This window comes from Rhopalosiphum maidis, chromosome 2 (assembly GCF_003676215.2).
Source record: "Rhopalosiphum maidis isolate BTI-1 chromosome 2, ASM367621v3, whole genome shotgun sequence".
Classification (NCBI taxonomy): domain Eukaryota; kingdom Metazoa; phylum Arthropoda; class Insecta; order Hemiptera; family Aphididae; genus Rhopalosiphum; species Rhopalosiphum maidis.
The window spans coordinates 42,588,954-42,608,631 of record NC_040878.1 but is presented as its reverse complement, the minus strand read 5'-3'; the positions used below and the strand labels follow the sequence as shown (position 1 = coordinate 42,608,631).

Sequence of the window (19,678 nt, the reverse complement as noted above, 5' to 3'; positions counted from 1 at the left end):
ATAATAATAATAATAATATATTGATGTATACAATAATAACATTATCGTGCGCGTGCAGCCGTATTTTTCGTCGGCGTCGCCGTCGTCGACACGATGAGCTACAACGACGACAAGGTCCCTCCAACTGGCCACGACCCGGTCGGGGTCGAAATCCGTTCGCACAATACACGTCAAACCACCACCGCCGTTTGACGGGGGTAGGCGACGACGGCTGATTGACGTAATAATATTATATATCACGATTATATCACATAATTCAACACGCGCGAAAGGATTATCATTTATACACGCGCGACGGTGACGTGTCCGCTGCAGTGTCGTGATGTTTGCGTCACATCACGCACACATATTAAATAATATAATGTGATGTACCTACACTCGTACGATGTATAATAATAATACAGTATAATGTTGTGTAATTGTGCAGCCGCCTCCGAATCCTCATTTAATCCAAAGAAATAACACGTGTCTATTACAGCACCCCCCCCCCCAATACCGCTAACGGACCCGCCGGAGCTACTGAACCCCACCGAACGTGTTTCGAGAATAGTCTCCTAGGCTTATTATTATTTGTGTACTTACACGTGTATACGTTATAATTGAACAGTTTATACTATTATATAATATGATGTTATTGTAGGGATACCGAATAATTGCGGTTGCGGAGAGGTGGTGATGAGAACGGCAAGAGCTGATTGAAAATTGTACATAAAAACCAGTGGCCGGAATCTTGTTCGACTTACAATAATTATACTTATCATATAATTTTACATAACTATACGCACCTACACTAGTGTATACTGTCAGTATACACTAACTAAAAAACTGTAGTTGGTTGATTTTAAAATAAACCTAATAGGTAACTTAGCTATTATAATATAATAGCATACACGATTATTATATTAGTTATTACTAACTACTAAGGTTAAAACTTAAAATTAATTGCATTTTTTTCATAAATATTTTACCTATTGTATTTTATTAAAAAATATAACTATCATATGTTTAGCGTGCTGAAGTTAAGATTTACCTTGTGCAATTTTCAGTATACCACGCGTAGATAAGATTTTACACACAAATTTACTATGCAGATACTAAAACACAACTGGATGAAATATTTTTCGCTTGCAAACTGTTGCCTAGGAATCATTTAAGACTATATATTATTCGGCACGTTATTAGACCGGTGCATGTTGCTGATGACAGCCACGTAAAGGTCAAAAATGGTCGTCTTCAGTATAATTAACAACGACAGTGATGAATCTATCGAGCAAGATGCAATAATTGGAAACCCCAAAGAGTGTATACTCTAATTTTTTTTTTTTAAGTTATATTTTAACAACATTTAAAAATATAAAGGTTAAAGCCATTATAGGTTTTATAAAATGTATATGATGGGTTGGATTTTATGCAATGTAGTCGGTAAAAAATTACTGAAAATTATTTGTTAGACTGCGTATACGAACTATACACAATCAATTAATTTCATATACTGGAATAACTATATTGAAAGTATTGAGTATGTATTTTTGGTTGCCACGCAAAAACATTGACACCGACGCATGGACTTTCAGAAACTTACAATATCAATTGACAAATGGTATAATAATACCAATACTTGTGTTTTATTTGAAAAGTTTTACGAGTAGTAACTTCGTCCATTCAAAAGTTACATAATATTGTTTTAAAAATTATTCAATTATAAATCAATTATTACGCAGCTTTTTTTATTTTTTTAAAAAAATTGAATTTATACTACCATTTTAATTTTTTACAAGAAAATTTGAATGGACTTGTATAATAATAATTAATAATAAAAAAAAATTAAAACTTGAAAGTTTAATTATATTAGCAAAAAATATAAGATGAAGTAAAATGAAAATAAATATTATTATATTATTATTAAATAAATACATTTTACTCAGAAGTTTATTAAAAGTGTATTTACTGATAAAACTGAGTATGAAAATAACTTTTTCAGTAAATCTTTATTGAATTTCATATTTTTTAAGCAAATAGTTGAGAATTAAATTTTTCTAATATAATTGACTATTGAAATAAATTCATTAACAATATTTGATGTTTCATGTTTTACACAAATTGATTTCAATTGATTTTTCTTGCAAGTTTCAATGCACGGCAAACGCTTTCAAATTTAAACGTCTCGTTTTCATTTTAATCTATAGATACTATTAATAATAGTGTAATATATATATCAAGGTTTTTTTTTATGATTTGTTACCAATGCAAATAATAATACAATCTCAATACTTAAAAACGATTACTATTTTACTATAAGTACTTATAGTTAACACTGTTAACAGTATATATTGATATTTAATTCGTATAGTTGGACAACAATCATATCGTTTATTTGAATCTGCTATATGGGAACGAGAACAATATTATGATGTTGTCGAGTGGGTACTCGATGAACATAATTTGGACGCAACTATTTTTTTCGCAGTACTTAACGATGTTACGTGTAGACTGAGTATAATATCATAATCTGTCAACAGTGTCCATTCTATACACTAAACTACGATTCATCCGTCTGAGATAATAGAGAGGCTGCAACTGATTTTAGAACGATATCGCTATAAGCTTAGCAGCGGTGTGATTCGAATGCAACGTCCGTACAAATGCATTATACAATCGTCACACGTCCACGCAAGTTAAATTCGATGATATCAATTGAGGGGGAATACGTCATATTTAACGCTCGAGATATATATATACGTACTACCACGAATCGCAAATAAAATCCACGGAGGGGGGAATGGTCCAGCTGTATGAAATAAAATAAAATAATAAGTAAAAATTGACTGGGGGGATGTCTTTGTATTTAATCGACTGACTATCGATGGGGTTGCTAACGGAATTATAAAAAAAAAACACGTGTACGTGTACATACATGTTTGATCTGCCTCTTGTGTTGATTTTGAATTCGAAGAAAAAAAGTATTTACGTACGTACTTTTATTCCCGCGAGTTTTCGGAGCGGATGACATATACTGTTATTTCTCATCACGTCTGTACATATTTGGAAAAAAACAAACCCAACTAAATTACTACCACACCCGCTGTTATGTTATGTAAATAATGTCTTGTGTTATGTTTTATTGGGTTTTTATAGTTCTTATGTACACATTCGAAGGTTGACTGATAAATATTTGTATCGACCCGTGTGCTAAAAATAAATGAATAAGTTTTTTTTTACATTCCAATAATTTGCCAATCAGTATCAGAAAAAAATTTTATTTTATAAGCTTAAGAATAATATACAATTATTATATTTCAGCCGACTAAAGTAGACGCATTAGACTTTAAAACTAATTAACAGTAATCTTAATCTTATTTCCCAGAAAAATATAACCACTTAAAAGTTATACCCGTTGTTTATTTTATTACTCTCTTTTTTCCTTTTTTTTTTTTTTTTTTTTTTTTTGTCAAATACCTACCTAACTAAATTACAACAATAGACATTAGCATTAAGGTTACAAATTATTCAATTAAGGTTGGTACTTTAACTAAATAATGTTATTTGTAAAAAAAATAACGGCATGCAATTTTTAATGAAAAATAGAATTGTTCTCGAAATGGACGTAAAAGTAATTTATCATTTTTCACAATTCCAAAAATTTTCTTCAATAATAGAAGTTTGACCTTACAGGTTCTTGGTCATACCTCTTTAATATTAAAATTAAGATTAAACACCAACTGGCAACTGTATCAATACACAAAGTTTTTGTAAAAACAACTGTAACCCCTTAAAATTTAGCAGGTTGGCAACCTATTTGACGTTTAATAAATCTTTTAATTATCAAATTAAAAGGTAACCTTAACCATTTATTGTGTTACTTTAAAGCGTGTAACTATATTTTAATTAGCGAAAAATATTATTATTATTACACACTTTTGCCTTTTGGACATCTACATATTTAGTTACATAATTATTTATCCTTTTTAATTTTTCAAACAAACACATAACACACAAACAGTCATAATAACGTTATTATATTATGTTCTTATTTATTTTGTATTAAATTTATAAGTTAAAACAAATTAAAAAAATATATATACCGTACAACAAGCGGTAAAACCCTACAGGTTTCCTTAAAAGAATATTATATTTGTTTTTTGTCGTACTTTAAAAAAATAATATAATTTATTTTGCGTCGAAAATGCATGGAAATTTATTGATACTGTTGATTTCTTAGTACAATCATCTCAAGTATTATAGTATATTCTTCAGACATTTTCTTTTTCATCAACCTTTTACATTACCTAACGTATTACACACTAGCAAGAGAAGACAGATAAGATTTATGTAAAGAACATTTGTACCACACGCTCCCCAAGTTTACTCCATAGCAGTACCTATACAAAAAGATTTTTTTGATTTTACTCTTAGACCTGAAACGAGTTTGACAATGTTACAGTATAATAGGTATCATATGCATATATGAAACATAGCTGCTAACACTTGTTTAAAAATCAAAGGGTCAAGAAACTTTAATAGTATACAGCCGTTGACGTTCTAACACGATGCTGTTGTACGAAGAAGGGTTGAAACTCCGAACACCTGGGAAAATGGCCATAGAAACTCACTCGTATTGTTGTTATTTCATTCGTCACTAAATAAATGCCGTTTCTCTATAAGCCCTAACACATAAACATTTTTTTTTTTTTTGTTTTGTCTTGTGACCCCATTCTTGAGTACGATTTATTCTAATACGCACGTAAATTATATTATTTTAAGTTTAAACGAACATGCATTTATATAATAAATTGTGTACTCTTGTCGTTTATCTTATAATGTCCATAATATCATAAATTGAATTTAATAATTATAATTCATTGATCAGAACGAATATTTTTGTATACAATATAATAGACTAATTATAATCAAATACTGATTACGGAGTAAATACCGGTATTAATGCTATACAATGTATAAATTGCCTATTATAAATTAATAATAAACAATGTGCGAAATGCAGTTTTAAAAAATAAACGGGCTTACATTGACTAAATAATAGGATATTATATTATGCTACTATATGTGCTTCCGTTATCCCTCACGTATTGACCTGTTAAAACAAGGCTATAAATTAAGGGTTTCGCGATGAAAATTCTGTTATAGTCCATTGTTCAATAAGTGAATAAAAAAAAATAATAATAACATTTAGTTTCTCGATATGTTTATATGTTTTGGGGACAACGAAAGCAGTCGTTTTAATGAGTGGCTTTCTAGTTTGCCGACTTTTTTTATCATGGTAAAGAACCTGTCTTTCCACAATGTTTATTTGATATAGAAAAAATCTAACTCGGGTACTTTAACTTAACGATTAACGACTATAACGTTAGGTATTCGACTACTTTGGATGTAACAATAATTTTAGTCACCCAAATTGCCTTAATAATTTTAAAATAAATAAATAAAAATAAAACCGTTCTTTTTTTTAATCTATTAATACACTTTGAAACATTTTTAATATTCCAGTATTAGCAAAAATAGTTTAATTTAAGTTATATTTTAGCATAACATATAAATGCTCTTTAGACTTTGATGACACAACGCAATTAATCAGTATTTTGTTGGTTGTAATTTGAGTGAAAAAATATAATATTTTCTCTATTATTCAACAAATTTCATTTATCTAATTTCAACAAGGTATGGTTTTCACTTTCGATGAGAATTGATTTTATTAAGCACTGTATAGTTAGTTAAACGGGAATATTTTGATATTAGTTTTTACTACTACTTGTTAAAATTTTAATATACGATTTTAAAACTTGATCTAAAAACCTTGGTATAGGCTATTAAATATAACGAATTATTACTTAAAGAACAATAAAAATATTTTAAATGCATATAAAATCAAAATAATACTATATTAAGTCATAAATAACTGTATACATATACACTACAGTTAATGATAATAAAAATCATAGTGAGAAATATAGTGTGAAAATTACATTTAGCAAGATTCGAAATTTTGAAATTTACTAGACCATAAAGAACGGAGATTTGAGATGATTAATTTCCGGACCCTAGGGAGAGGTTTATCGCAATCACATGAAAACGGTTAGGCTTAGAAACGACTTGAGATAAAAAAGGAGAAACTTATTATGAGCAAATAAACTATTAAATGTGTCAATACTCAATACTAACAGCAAATAAAATGTTATTGACTTAAAAATAAATCACTTTGATTAAAAATAATAATATAAAATTTTACTTAGTGCTGACTAAAGATAGTATCCACTATCCACTGCAACTCTTAATTTACTTATCTGAGTTAAATTATTTATAGATAATTTCGATTAAATTTGAATTTACAGTAGTTAATTTTGTTTGATCAACTATTTATATATAGAGTTAAAAATAAAATAATATTGTAAATTATATTATTCTACACCTGATTATTTCTTTTTAAATATATTACCGTGTTACATAACGTATGAATAATCATTTCTATAAAGTTATTTTTATTATAATATTAATAATAAACAAAAAACTAAAAAATTCCAAATATTTTATTTACAAATATACAGTATATTATTGTTTATAAAAAAATAATCTATCAAATATAAATATAAATCTTATACTTGTTTAATCAAAAATATTAAGTTTAATATGACAAACAAAATCATCGAAATAAAATCATAAGAGTAAATGGTAGCTGTTAAATTTCAATATGTATAATATATAGATTACTTCAAATAATGATATCACTGAAATACTAGAAAACTTTAAAATCTATAAACGACTAGTAGATAATATTATTCAACTGTTTTTGTTTAAATAATTCCTAATTTATTCTAACGAATTATATAAATAATTTCTTCCATTAAATATTAAAATAAACTCATACATTCAGCTTAAAACTCTAAATCGAATATTTTCTAACAAACGCAAAAAAATATCCTTTATAGAACATAACTTTGATATTTACAAGATTTAAATGGAAATTAAAACATAAGGTTTCGATTTCTTCGAAACCCTTCGTAGCGCTCCGTTATTAAAATACATTTAATAATTATTTATTTATTAAATATATACAACATTATAGTATGCCTAGGAAATGGGATGAATTATTTTATGTACAGGATGTTTATTAAAACCTGTCGTTGTTTTAAAACTGTTTAATTTACTCTTAATCAAACATTTTAATTTATATTTGAATACTAAGTTGCAGGATTTTATTTAAAAAAATTATTCATGTTTTCAAATCTTCATCTGAAACATAAGTATCTTCAAATTTTCTTCGATACACTTCATCAAAATACCTCCAATACCAATATACCTCCAATTTATATTTCTTATTTTAGAACAGCTTTAAATGTTACTATTTTTAACGATCAAAGTTAAACCATTTATAGTAATCTATAAACTTTCTCGTGGTTTGAATTTTAACAAAATAGTTTATGTTTCTGCGCCCTCGATTACGACATTTGTATTCCCCTTTAAACGTTAAGTACTAACCATAGCGGCCGTCACCCTGTCTAAGAAAACACAATGAACTGAAGACAATGATGTTGCCCGAGGTGTCTCATTAGGCAGATAAACGAACCGTGACAAATGGTAAGACCGGAATTTAGGTTCAAATAATATGAACTAAAGAAATCGGAAGTTGCAGCTGTCGGAGACGAATTAAAAATTTGTTATGCATGTAATTAAAATATGACGAAAACATATTATAATGGATTAGTAGACGCAGTGTGGTTATTCTATACGTCAAAACCAATCAAGTGAATGACTACTCGAGTGACCATTACAGTGTGTAATCATGAATTCTCGTCAAATCTCCGCTGTTCCTCAGATAGATATTACATTTTCCAATAATATTCTTCATTTATTGACGATAATTTTTGAAAACGCTGTCCAATAACGATTCGTCACCACTTCAGTGCATGTGGGTTGTGTAGCCTGTCGAACATCATTATATGATTAAAGTTAGTGTCCCTGTAATTTGTTTTCGGGTCTAATCCATCGTCAACCCAACTGGAAGCCAGACAAAATATAACAGAAATGCCATAATAAAATGGAAAAACTTTTTGAGAAAACTCATGTATCTTCTATAGTTATTAGATTCACCATCATCAAATACCAATGATCGATAAATGATCATTTTATGTTCTATAATATGAAATAATAAAATAAACTAAATAAAAATATTGATTAACGCATAAAATGTTAATCAAAAAGCACGATGTAATATATTAAATTACTTAAAATCGTAAACGTCAAAATGCATAATCATAGATAATCTGTATAATAGTTAGTGTTATTAGTTATACGTTCCAGGGTTCTCAATTGTAAATATTCAATAATATCTTAGTTGACTAATCAATTTAAATTGCAACATTTTTAATTTGAATCATTTCGATTCTATGGAAATCCATAATAATATTTTACTGGTTTGGTAACACAGTAAATACATATAATATGCAATGTGATACTTTTCCTTATTGAAAATTTAAAAAATAATACAAAATAATGTAATTACTAGTCAAAACATGTTATATCAGATATAAATAAATTATATATTAGTCATTAAAGTAGGTACCCATAATTGTTTAATCATATAATATTTTATTTAGTATTCACAGTTCAGCTGTGACTAAATGCCGTCAATAATAAACAAATAAATAACAGAAAACTTCTGAATAAAAATACATGTGACCGACTAAAAAAAATGTTTTCATTTATAATACATTTTAGTATAAAATTAAATTCATTGACATTTCACAACGTTACTCATAAAAGTACGAATACGCAATAATATTTAGTGATTATGAGCTAAGTTTCGTTCAATGATTCATCATTTGAGATCATTGATATTTGCTGGGTGTTACTTGTTCCGCGTGACAGCAACTGTATGTGAGAATCGTCCGCATTCCAACTGAGAAAAAACCCCCCTGGTCATACATTGTCCACCGACAGGTCCGGTTATTTCAAAGTTAATACATATATACAATAATCATACAAACTCGTGTCTCCCTCATAAAAGTTTGAAAATGTCTTATTCAAAACAGTGACGAGCGTTTTCATAAATCAACAACAGCAGACACTCGATGCTCAATTTACGACAGCCCCAGACAGCGATCATCGGTCATCAACAGTTAAACGAAATACCTGCTGATTGCCTTACGATAATGGTAAACGGTAACGATACACAAATAATGAATAGGAAAAAACGAACGTAAATAATTTTAAATTTAAATGCAACGCAGGAATAATTGCCAAGATTTAATACATTGTGTACACATTTGTTATGCTACAATTTCTCAACAACCTGTGACACGATTAGTTTTTAAACGATAGATATATATATATTAAGGTATGGTAACTATAATTCATTTTATTTTAATCAACACATCACAACATACACTATAAATATTTTAATGATTTAATTAGTCTACATTAGTACAAAAAAAAAAATGTTTACATGACTGTTCGTATAAACACAATTTATTTCGTCCCTCTCGTTTTAACGACGCCGATACTAAAAATACCAGATGTCAATTTGTTTTCATAACGAAATGTTAAAGATTTTCTAACATTCTTTCAACTTGACTATAGTTACATTAGCACTTTTAAGAAGGCTATTAATAAACTTGTCGGACAAATAATGCTTCTACAAAAATCGTAAATATAATTGCAAACGTCAATATATAGTTGTTTTCTTGCACAAGTTGGACGAAAAGAAAAAAAAAAGAATTTTTCGAAATCCAAACGCTTGTGTTATAACGACATTGATTGCTCGCATCTATAATAATCAAAGCGCAGTAAAATTACACTTCTCATGGACGTTGTTTGAAAGAAAAATAAGAAAAATGTATTACACGCCGAGGTCTCCGAAAAGTTTATAAGCCTGAACGTCCGAGGACAAGCTTATTGCGATGACAAAAAAAAAAAATGTAATAAAATAAATTCACAAGTATGTCGTTAACGCGTTATTAAGCCGTCTATGTTTGGTAAACATTCTGTGGACAATCATTAATAAGACGTGTTGGACCAAGGTCGAGGTTTATGACGGTTTGACGGAGTTATGATATCGTTATATATTATTATGAAGCCAAAGGCAACGTATATATATTATTATTTAGAGTTTGTCGACCGAAACTATAAATTATTATTATATAATATATTATATCGTACCGTCGATAGCATTGTCTAATTTCTAAAATATAATACGTTTGTATTTTATCAAAATATAATATTTAATAGAATAAGGGTCATCAGACCTAGCGCAGCTGATCACGGTGGAGAAAAGCCGCGGCAAATTCGCGTGTGCCGCGGGATATGATTATATGCAGTGTGTTCGCTGCACTTGTGTATATGCTTACACAAAGATAAGTGCTAAAATTCAAATTTCCTCGTCCTTTTCCAGTCAGAAACCTCCACACCGCTCCCGCTCTCGTTTCGTACCGAATAACCGGATTAAAACGGCCGGCATAAATTATTCAAAACTCCTCAGAAATTATTATGCATGCTTCGTTAATTGTGTGGTTTCTAAATAACTCTCCTGGATGCGGAATAGCTACATATTCACTGGCGGATGTGCCTTCCTTCATTCGACCGACTCGCTGATCTACCAGCAATTTATTTATTATCGACTGTATCGTAATGTTTCTTAAACACACAGCGTTGCACAGTACGTAATAACGCAAAGCATAGGTATTGACTATAATTGAGACAGGTAGGTGCACACAGTACGAGTAAGTATATATCTACACTATTATACGAGTATATATTAGTATAGGATAACACGAGTAAGTAAATGGTATCACTGTGTACCGTGAATTTATGCAACAATATGCTCGAATATAGCATTGTGTGATGGTATTGTATATTTGTATAACCGTTAAAAACCGCTAAATCCTAACGATTCGATGAATATATTATAGGTACCTATGTTTATATAAATTTCTACGACGAATCAATACGTTTATTTAATTTATTAATAAAAAAGTGAAAACTTTTGTTTTTCAATCGCGCAGATGCTATCATTCTAGCTAATATAATTATTCAAAAAATTTAAATATTTCATTACATGCGTATAACAATAATTCAATGATAATAATTGTTAGAATATACCTATACATGATATGAAAAAATGATATCTTTATTGTCCGTTAAAATAAAATATCGATGTGCCCGTCATTTAATAATGCCCGTCAAATAATGTTTCTCTCTAAAAATTGCATAATATATTTAACGTAATAATAATATACAGGACATATTACCTATATTAGCCGAAATTAATTATTAAAGTACGATTGACAATTTATTCAGCTATATTATGTATTATATTATTATAAGCGTTATAAAACGGATTAAAAAATATGGTTGCCATAAATATTGGATAAACATATCTACTTCTGCGTCCGGATTTGTTGATGCCAAATAATACTTATTGAGAAATTACAAACAATTATGCGCTCATTAAGTCTAACGGTTTGTTCAAATAATCCCTCGTCAGTCGTCAACCGTACAATATAATATAGTCGCCACCAACTTTTCACACGTAACGTGGATTAAGCTAAGCGTTTGGTAATTGTTTTCAATCATATCTAATTCCGCAGCAAATCAAAATATATGTAATACACATATTCGTATTGGTGGCACGTATTCGACACACACGCAAACGGTGCGCTTGACGTCAGGTTTCTCTCCAAACAATCGCTCAAGGCATTTACTATAGATACACACACTCACTCACATACACGCCGCACACGCACACACGCGCGTGCATTCACATACACAGAATATGTTATTTCGATGAAAAAAACGGTTTGCCAGGAATTTAAACGACGTAATTAATGGCGCAGAATGCAAACGGGAATCTCTTCCACGGTCGCCTCGGGGCGCCCATATAATATTATATAGGAACCTATTCGCGATACGCGTACGGTGTGTATATAGAGTTTTTTCGTTCTCGAGTGTCTCTTTACTCCGGTGCCCCATATATATATATATATACATATACACTCGTGCACATACACATTCAAATGGATGGGTCAGTCCAATTTGTACCGCGAAACACGGTCACAGCATCAGTGCAAATTAAAAGAGAATTGCGAGAGCAAGGGTGAGAATATTATTATGTGTGTACATATATAGTGCCAGGACGACTGTCGTTTTCAGGCCCGCCATATATTATGGAGACGTATATAGCTGCAGAGTGTAGGTTTTGCCGATAACACGTTCGACTGTTGTACGTGTCTGACCACTCCCATTATTATATTATCTCCAAGCACGTGCGTCGGAATTGGTAAGCTAATACGGCGATGAGTACGCCGCGGTGTATTAAGTATAATATACCTGTCGGCTGTCGGTGAATTATTCGGGATAAAGTGACTGACTGTACAGGTGCTTGTTATCGTATTATTAAACGCGAGGAGAGCCCGGTTTGCAAATTATACCGACAACGACAACAACCAAACAAAAATCGCCAAACACGACTTTGAAACTATCAAAATCATCTATAACTGACGCGTGACGTATTCAATTATATTTTTGAAAAACTCTTGGTAGATACCTGTCTATTAGAGACATGTGATATCGTATACATGCGCAGTCAGTAGCAAGTAACTGTACAACATATTTTATGTTTGTGTTATAGAATCTAAAATTACAAATATCAGTAGTGCCAGTATATCAGACACATCACATTATATGGACTCGTTTTAAAACAGGTACTTGTTTTTGCTTTTTTTTATTATTATTATTATTTATCCGCTATTATAATAATAAGAAAATGATAATATTCTAATGGAGTATCTACATAATTTGCCGAGTAGAGCAATCATTCAGTACGATATGCGCGGTATTAACGTACTACAGATATTCTGCTCAATGGTCTTATTCTATACAAGCATATCACAACAATAACTTTTGAAGATTATCAGGAAAGTTTGACTTTACGAACTTTTAACATTTGACGGCGGAGTTAAGATAGTAATCGTATAAGTTTAATATCTGTTTATTCCTTGCTATGAACTTTCATTATTCGACCTATCGCAGCATAGACCGGTTATTTTGCGCCGGCATAAGACACTACACTACTGTATTGAAATAGTTTTATAAAGCCAAAGCAGTATTGTATTACTCAAGCTATTATATATTATGTATAACCATACTTGGTTCTATAAAACGCCAATACTGCACGAACATTAAATTATATAATATATGAATGGCAGACGTGCAATGTATTAATGTAAAATGTAAATGTAAATCGCCAAAGTCCATATGCGTCAAACAGATATGTCTGTACTGATTTCCATATATGACTGAAAACAATAACATCAATTGCTATCAAACTTAATAATTATTTGTTATATAATGTACAAATAAAACCTATTGACCGAACATAATTTCATAATATTATTAAGTGGGTAGGTAATTTACTAATGATATTTATATTTTAATGACAGATACATTATATGCGTGAATCAAATAAAATAAAAAATATTTTGAAATACAAATTATTACATCGACATATTTTTTTTTTATTGTTATGAAATAACTATATAAGCAATAAATTTTCTGAAAAAGTCTCATAACGTTAAACATATAGTTCCATAAATCTCTTTTTGTATATCTTGAAATTCAATAAACTTTATTCAGTATACCTATATGTTATTATAAAAATATAAACTCTCCTCACACATTATCATAAAATCATAATATAATAAGTTATAAAAAGGGACATAACATATTTCAAAATACAGTTTATAATAATTTAAACTTTATATTATTGTCAACAATTTATTATTTTTAAGTTTTTAACATAACGTATTAATTTAACATTATATAGGCTTATTATATTATAACCTATTTCATTAAAGACAATACCTATTATAGTAATAAAAAAAAATTATATGTAATTAAAAACACAAAATTAATATTTTTTATGGTCGTAGCTATAAATTGTTTATTATATAAATAAATAAACATAAAATATTTAATGCTGGGTATTAGGTACCTATTGTTTGTTTTGTGATTTTCAAGCTCTTTTTTTTCTACACATATGCAAATAATTTAAAATATATTCATTCATTTAAGTTAAAATGTTACGTAGTAGAGTAATTATGATACTATATTTTATAAAACGTAAATAAAAACGTAAAACAAATATCCACCAGTGGTTAATAGTAGGTGTCGGCATAATAAATGGACATACACTGTACAGAGATAATAAAAATAATAATAAAACACTCGATTTTATTTTTATTTAGGTACCTCTATACCTACAGTGGCTTGATCGAAACCAAACTATGAAGCAAGTACAACGCTTTCGGACAATTAAAATTTAATATTAACGTTTCACAATACTTGACGTGCTAACATCAAAATAATAATTAGTTTCCGGTTCAATTTATAACTCCATTTTCCGGGAATTTTATTTTATATTTTACACGTCCACTCGTTGTATCACCACTCGAATGGACAACGCATACGCTGCGAACTACATACAAGAAGTGTGGGATGGTCATAAAATGTTGAGAAAATTATTAATACAAACCGGTTCAAAACACTGAAATCTCCACTGTAATTATAACAATACTATATCAATTATTATATAGTTTTATGTGATGATAAATAATCGTAGCTAGTATTTAATACTAGATTACAATATTATGTAGTTATAAATATGACGTTGGTTTTTTTTCTTTTTTGCAAACTGTCAAGTGTTTGAAAATCGTCATTACGTTCTCGTCAAGTGCACACTCGAGTTTTTTTTTTTTAAATTGTAATAAAAGTTCAACGGGTCTTGATCGAATGAATATACAGAAATATTTGCCATTCAAATGTGAGAAACGCTCCCCGGAGAGTATACCTATGTGTTTCGATCGAATAAAAGGGTTGAACGAAATAAGAATACAACAATAAGTTTACATTATTGAAAAATGAATGAGTCATATAAATATGTAGTTCACACACCGCATCCAAGTAACCAAAACGAGTATCTAGAGACAAATGAGGAGAACGAATCAAACGTATACATAGGCATATATTATATTATTGTGTTTCACGACTTTACGCTTCATATCGCGGTCAATCATCAGTCATTTAAAAAGAAAAAAAAACATTTTGGTTTATTGGGTGGCAAATAGAAATTTAAACAGGTTTAACCACGAATGTTTAAATAATAAATGGTCAGACTAACCGCATTAAAAGAATTACTTGTCTTATGTGTACTACTGTGGTCAAGCGCAAGGCGGTACGATAGCTTAAAAACATGCCGTTATCAGATTTGACAACTAAATAAAAATAAAACGTAAACATTTAGAAGATTCGGAATTTTTTTCGCAATAATCTGCGCCTTTTATAATCTTGTCACGTGGATCAGATGTGCATTTCAATTTTATAAATGGAGACAGACACGTGCTCTAAAGTCATACGTTGACTAACTACACCTAGATACTTAGGTATGTATACCGTATTCGTTTCCATTTTATTGTCCGCGATTCGTCGTTTTTTTAGACGCTATCCAAACTGTTGCGCCATTCCCAGTGCTCGCGTGGAATTGTGTAACGGTCATGGGTGGTTAGTTTTTAACACTTGTAGAATGCCTTTGAAAAGCTAGCGGGAGGTCGATGGCCGTTTTTTTTTTCTTATCGCTACTCCCAGTAAAAGGCAGTAAGTATTATTATAACAGTGGCTTTCGCCCGCAATATACACAGACAATAACGAATTGTACGCGGCGCGCACACAATTGCGGCGAGGGATACAGTGCTAGAAGAAAAAAAGTCGACCACTCATACTTAGACACTGGAAATGATGAAAGGGAACTCATGCTTTAACCCCTTTTTAGTGGCCAACTGTGACTTGAGTTTTTACGAAACACACCTGTCCAGGCACGGGGGAATCGCGTAAGCAGCGAATGAAGGGGAACGTAAATTGTTTTTTCTTTTTTACACCTATTATACAAAGACTCGGATCAGTAATTGTGTCTTAGCTATGAATATATTTGAATAAACATGAGGTAATTTTTATAAACATAAAAATGCCCAACCGTCTATAGGTATAGGGTAACTCTTTTTCTGTATCTTTATCACGGGTTAGATTTTTTTATTCGATTTCATACTTAACAATTTTTTTCTTTTTGTTTTACGCAGTGTAGTTAATACATAACATTATACACGATTGACATAAATTCATTTTTCTACAAAAAACTATAGCTACTTAATTTATTCACAAAATAAATTATGTAAGATAATTTTGTAAATTATTTTCTCACGAGTTAGGTGGGTATTATCTCAATGACATTTTTCTATTTTTATAAATTTAATTTAAACAAACATATATAAATATTACATTAATGGCACTTTTCAGGTATTTGATTAAACTTAATAGCTTAATTACTAATAGTAGACTTTTAAGTGCTTGAGTATTTTATAATCATAAAACATATTATACCCTGTCACAAGTTACAACAATGTAAATTTATTAATAAACCAAAAGCACAAACTTCAAATACTTACCTACGTATAGAGTTGATAAATCTAAAAAATGATATTACTGTTATTTAAAATTCTTTTTATTAAATTTTAAATTTATTCATAACACTGAATTAATCGAAAACCAAAAATTTACCCTAATTATATTACCCAAGGCTATTTTATATCAATATAACCAGTTTGACAAACAAATTATCGATTTTTAAGTTTTTGTCGTTTTTTACAATGAAGTCGTGATTTAAAAAAAGTTTAATGATTTATTACTAAACTAAGAATCATAAACATGTTACATTTTAGTAATATTATAAAGATATACTATAAACTTAATAAAACGCTACTGGATTTATCAAAACATGGAGTCTATAATATTGTGAAAAAAATCATTATTTTCATTTTGGATTTTAAGTACACTGCAATTTCCGTAAACTTAAAACAACAAACGGTAAATCTACATTAAAGATAAATAATATTAAAATTTTGATCTAGTTTACGTCTATTACGTATAGTTGTAGTAGCCCACACAGTTTCGTTTGCAATGCGTTGGTCGAATCAAATTAACCATTGCAAACGATTTGCGATCATAAAACAACGTTGACGCACAACACATAGCCTATGCGTACCTATATAATATATTATACATAGGTACGTGGTAGCCGAGATTTATTTATTTTTTATTATTTTTATTATTACTTATTCTTTTAGAAATTTCCCCTCTTTCGCTGTATAATTAACAATTTATTAGCTACTGTCAAGTGAAAAACGAAACCCGCTTCGGGCACGTCCCCCCTCGTTCCTTTTACCTGTATGCATAATATTATACACACAAGCTCATCGACATCGGGACCACATCATTGGGCCACGAGCATATAATAATATAATAACACCCATCGTTGTCCGGGGGGTCCTCGTGTGGTTTAATCGGATCAGTTAAACATGTTAATAGGTAACGATGAACCGTACGCGCGTATTGTAATACCGGTGACAAACAAAAAAAATAAAAATATTCAACCCAACCTGCTGATGAGTCTCGTTCTATGAATCCTCTATTGTAGTGAAACAGACACGCGACGTGGAACAGATGACAATCCGGCAACGGTCCGATGTCACCTCAAAATTATCCGATTCGATTCGCACGTTTTCATATACAATACTTGATTTAATTATTATTAATATTATGTGTATCGTATATGTATATAATGCACATTGCTCGTACACAGTTAGAGTTTCGAAAAATGTTTGGAATAAAAAACAGAACCCACCATCGAAGAAAACGTTCGACATGACGTGTTGTTTTGGTTTTTTATGACGCAACTGGTCCACACACACACAAAAAATCATAATAATAAAATAAATGTATTGACCCGAAACATAATATCCTCGCGGAGATTTCGGACTGCGATAACCCGTTGGGTGGACACAATGCAGGTAAAACGATACCGGACGTGTTTTGACGTGGGTTATCGTATATTAACATTTATTCAGCCCTTGGTACCAAAGAACACGATTGTTTTGCACAATCATTTAATACTTTGCATTAAATACAATTTCAAATAGTCCAATTTAACATCATTAAGGAATACCTACTCTTATTTGAAAAGGATCCAAGTTTTTATTTGTGTTTATTACTTTGTTTCTTTGTTTTATTTACTATTTACAATAGTAATTGCCGTCAAACGTTATGTAATAAAATAAAAATATAAGAGTAATGTATAATGAAGACGAATTTCATAATTTACTATTCATCTCATTAAAACTAAGTTTAAATGTTTAATCGATATTTTAAGATAGCCGGTATTCTAATCCTTAGGTCGTAGACGTATAATGTGTATAAAATAATATGCAAATTATATTTCTAACTCATTGTTTAGTGAACACATAATACTATAATAGGTAATGATGACATTACACACAATTCAATATAAATCATTACTATGGAAATTTTAATCATTCAATAGTCTGTACTCTGTACAAAACTTATGAAAGGAACTAATATACGGTTTTTTTTTTTATCATAATATAAAAATTATTGTTGAAATTATTTGTACAATTGTAATTTAAATCCTGTACGATACGCCACTCAATGGTGTATTAATGGTAGTTTTTAGATTAATAAAAAATGAATTACAGTAGTATGCAAAGTATGAAAAATTAATTTCAGTATAATTTTACTAGTTCTAAGCTATATAATATCACAAATATTTATTAAATTTTTAATTGACCTAGATAAGGTACGTCTAGTTATTCTGTAAAGCAACACAATTGTGAGAAGAATTTAAAATGTACAGTAAGTAAATATTTTTGTTCAGTGTGAAATTTCATTTTATTATTTATTTTAAACCCGTTATTTATTACACATTTAGGTAAGTAAACGATTTTCCTTAGGGAGTATTATGTTTATTAAGGTTTAACTACTAACATAATTTATAAATCATTATAAGGTAATTAAAGTAAAACTAAACAATACAATTTGTGGATATTAGTTGTGTTAATATGAAACATAGGATTTAATTTCATCCTGAAACTTATTATAATAAGAGTTGCATGAACTTAAAGTTTGTACGAGTGAATCAAGAACTATATTCAAGAAAAATAACAAATTCCATAACCAAATACAACTCTAATATCTATCAAGATAAGTACGTCTTTAAATTACTTCAAGAATAAAATTACTTTTGCAATACAATTAGGGTTTGTTCCATTTTTAATGTAATTGGCGTAACATTCTATGTACCCGACGTCATATTGTCATAATAATTATTAGAAACGCTAATCATTTTTTCCAAATAAAAAACCACTTTGTAGATTCTGGCATTTGTTAATCTAAATTTGTCTATATGCATTTTTAAATAATCCAGTAGAAATTTGTTGTTCAAATTTAAATGAGAAGGAATTTCATTATAAATTTAAAATTACTTTTTTACAACATAACAAGCATTTATTTTGAAAATAGTTTTTAATATTATTTACAAGCCCAAACAATCTAACGCAAAGAAAACCATTATAAATATATGACCCGAATTTTAACTGGATTAAAAACATTTATTACTTTGTTTTGATATTAAAAAAAAAAAAACTAATCGCGTAAACACAAACGACGCCTTAATATAATTTTACGAACAAAAACAAAAATCTTAAAAACAATGACTAAATAATATTTGTCATAATAATTATATTATATTTTGTATAAGTACTTGGTAATA

General features: G+C 29.4%; 1 protein-coding gene across 2 annotated transcripts in view; it reads right to left on the bottom strand.

Moving 5' to 3' along the window:
* Positions 1–19,678, bottom strand: part of LOC113553481 (rap1 GTPase-activating protein 1) — a 157,306-nt gene that overhangs the window by 104,759 nt on the left and 32,869 nt on the right. The gene's annotated exons all lie outside the window — the stretch shown is intronic.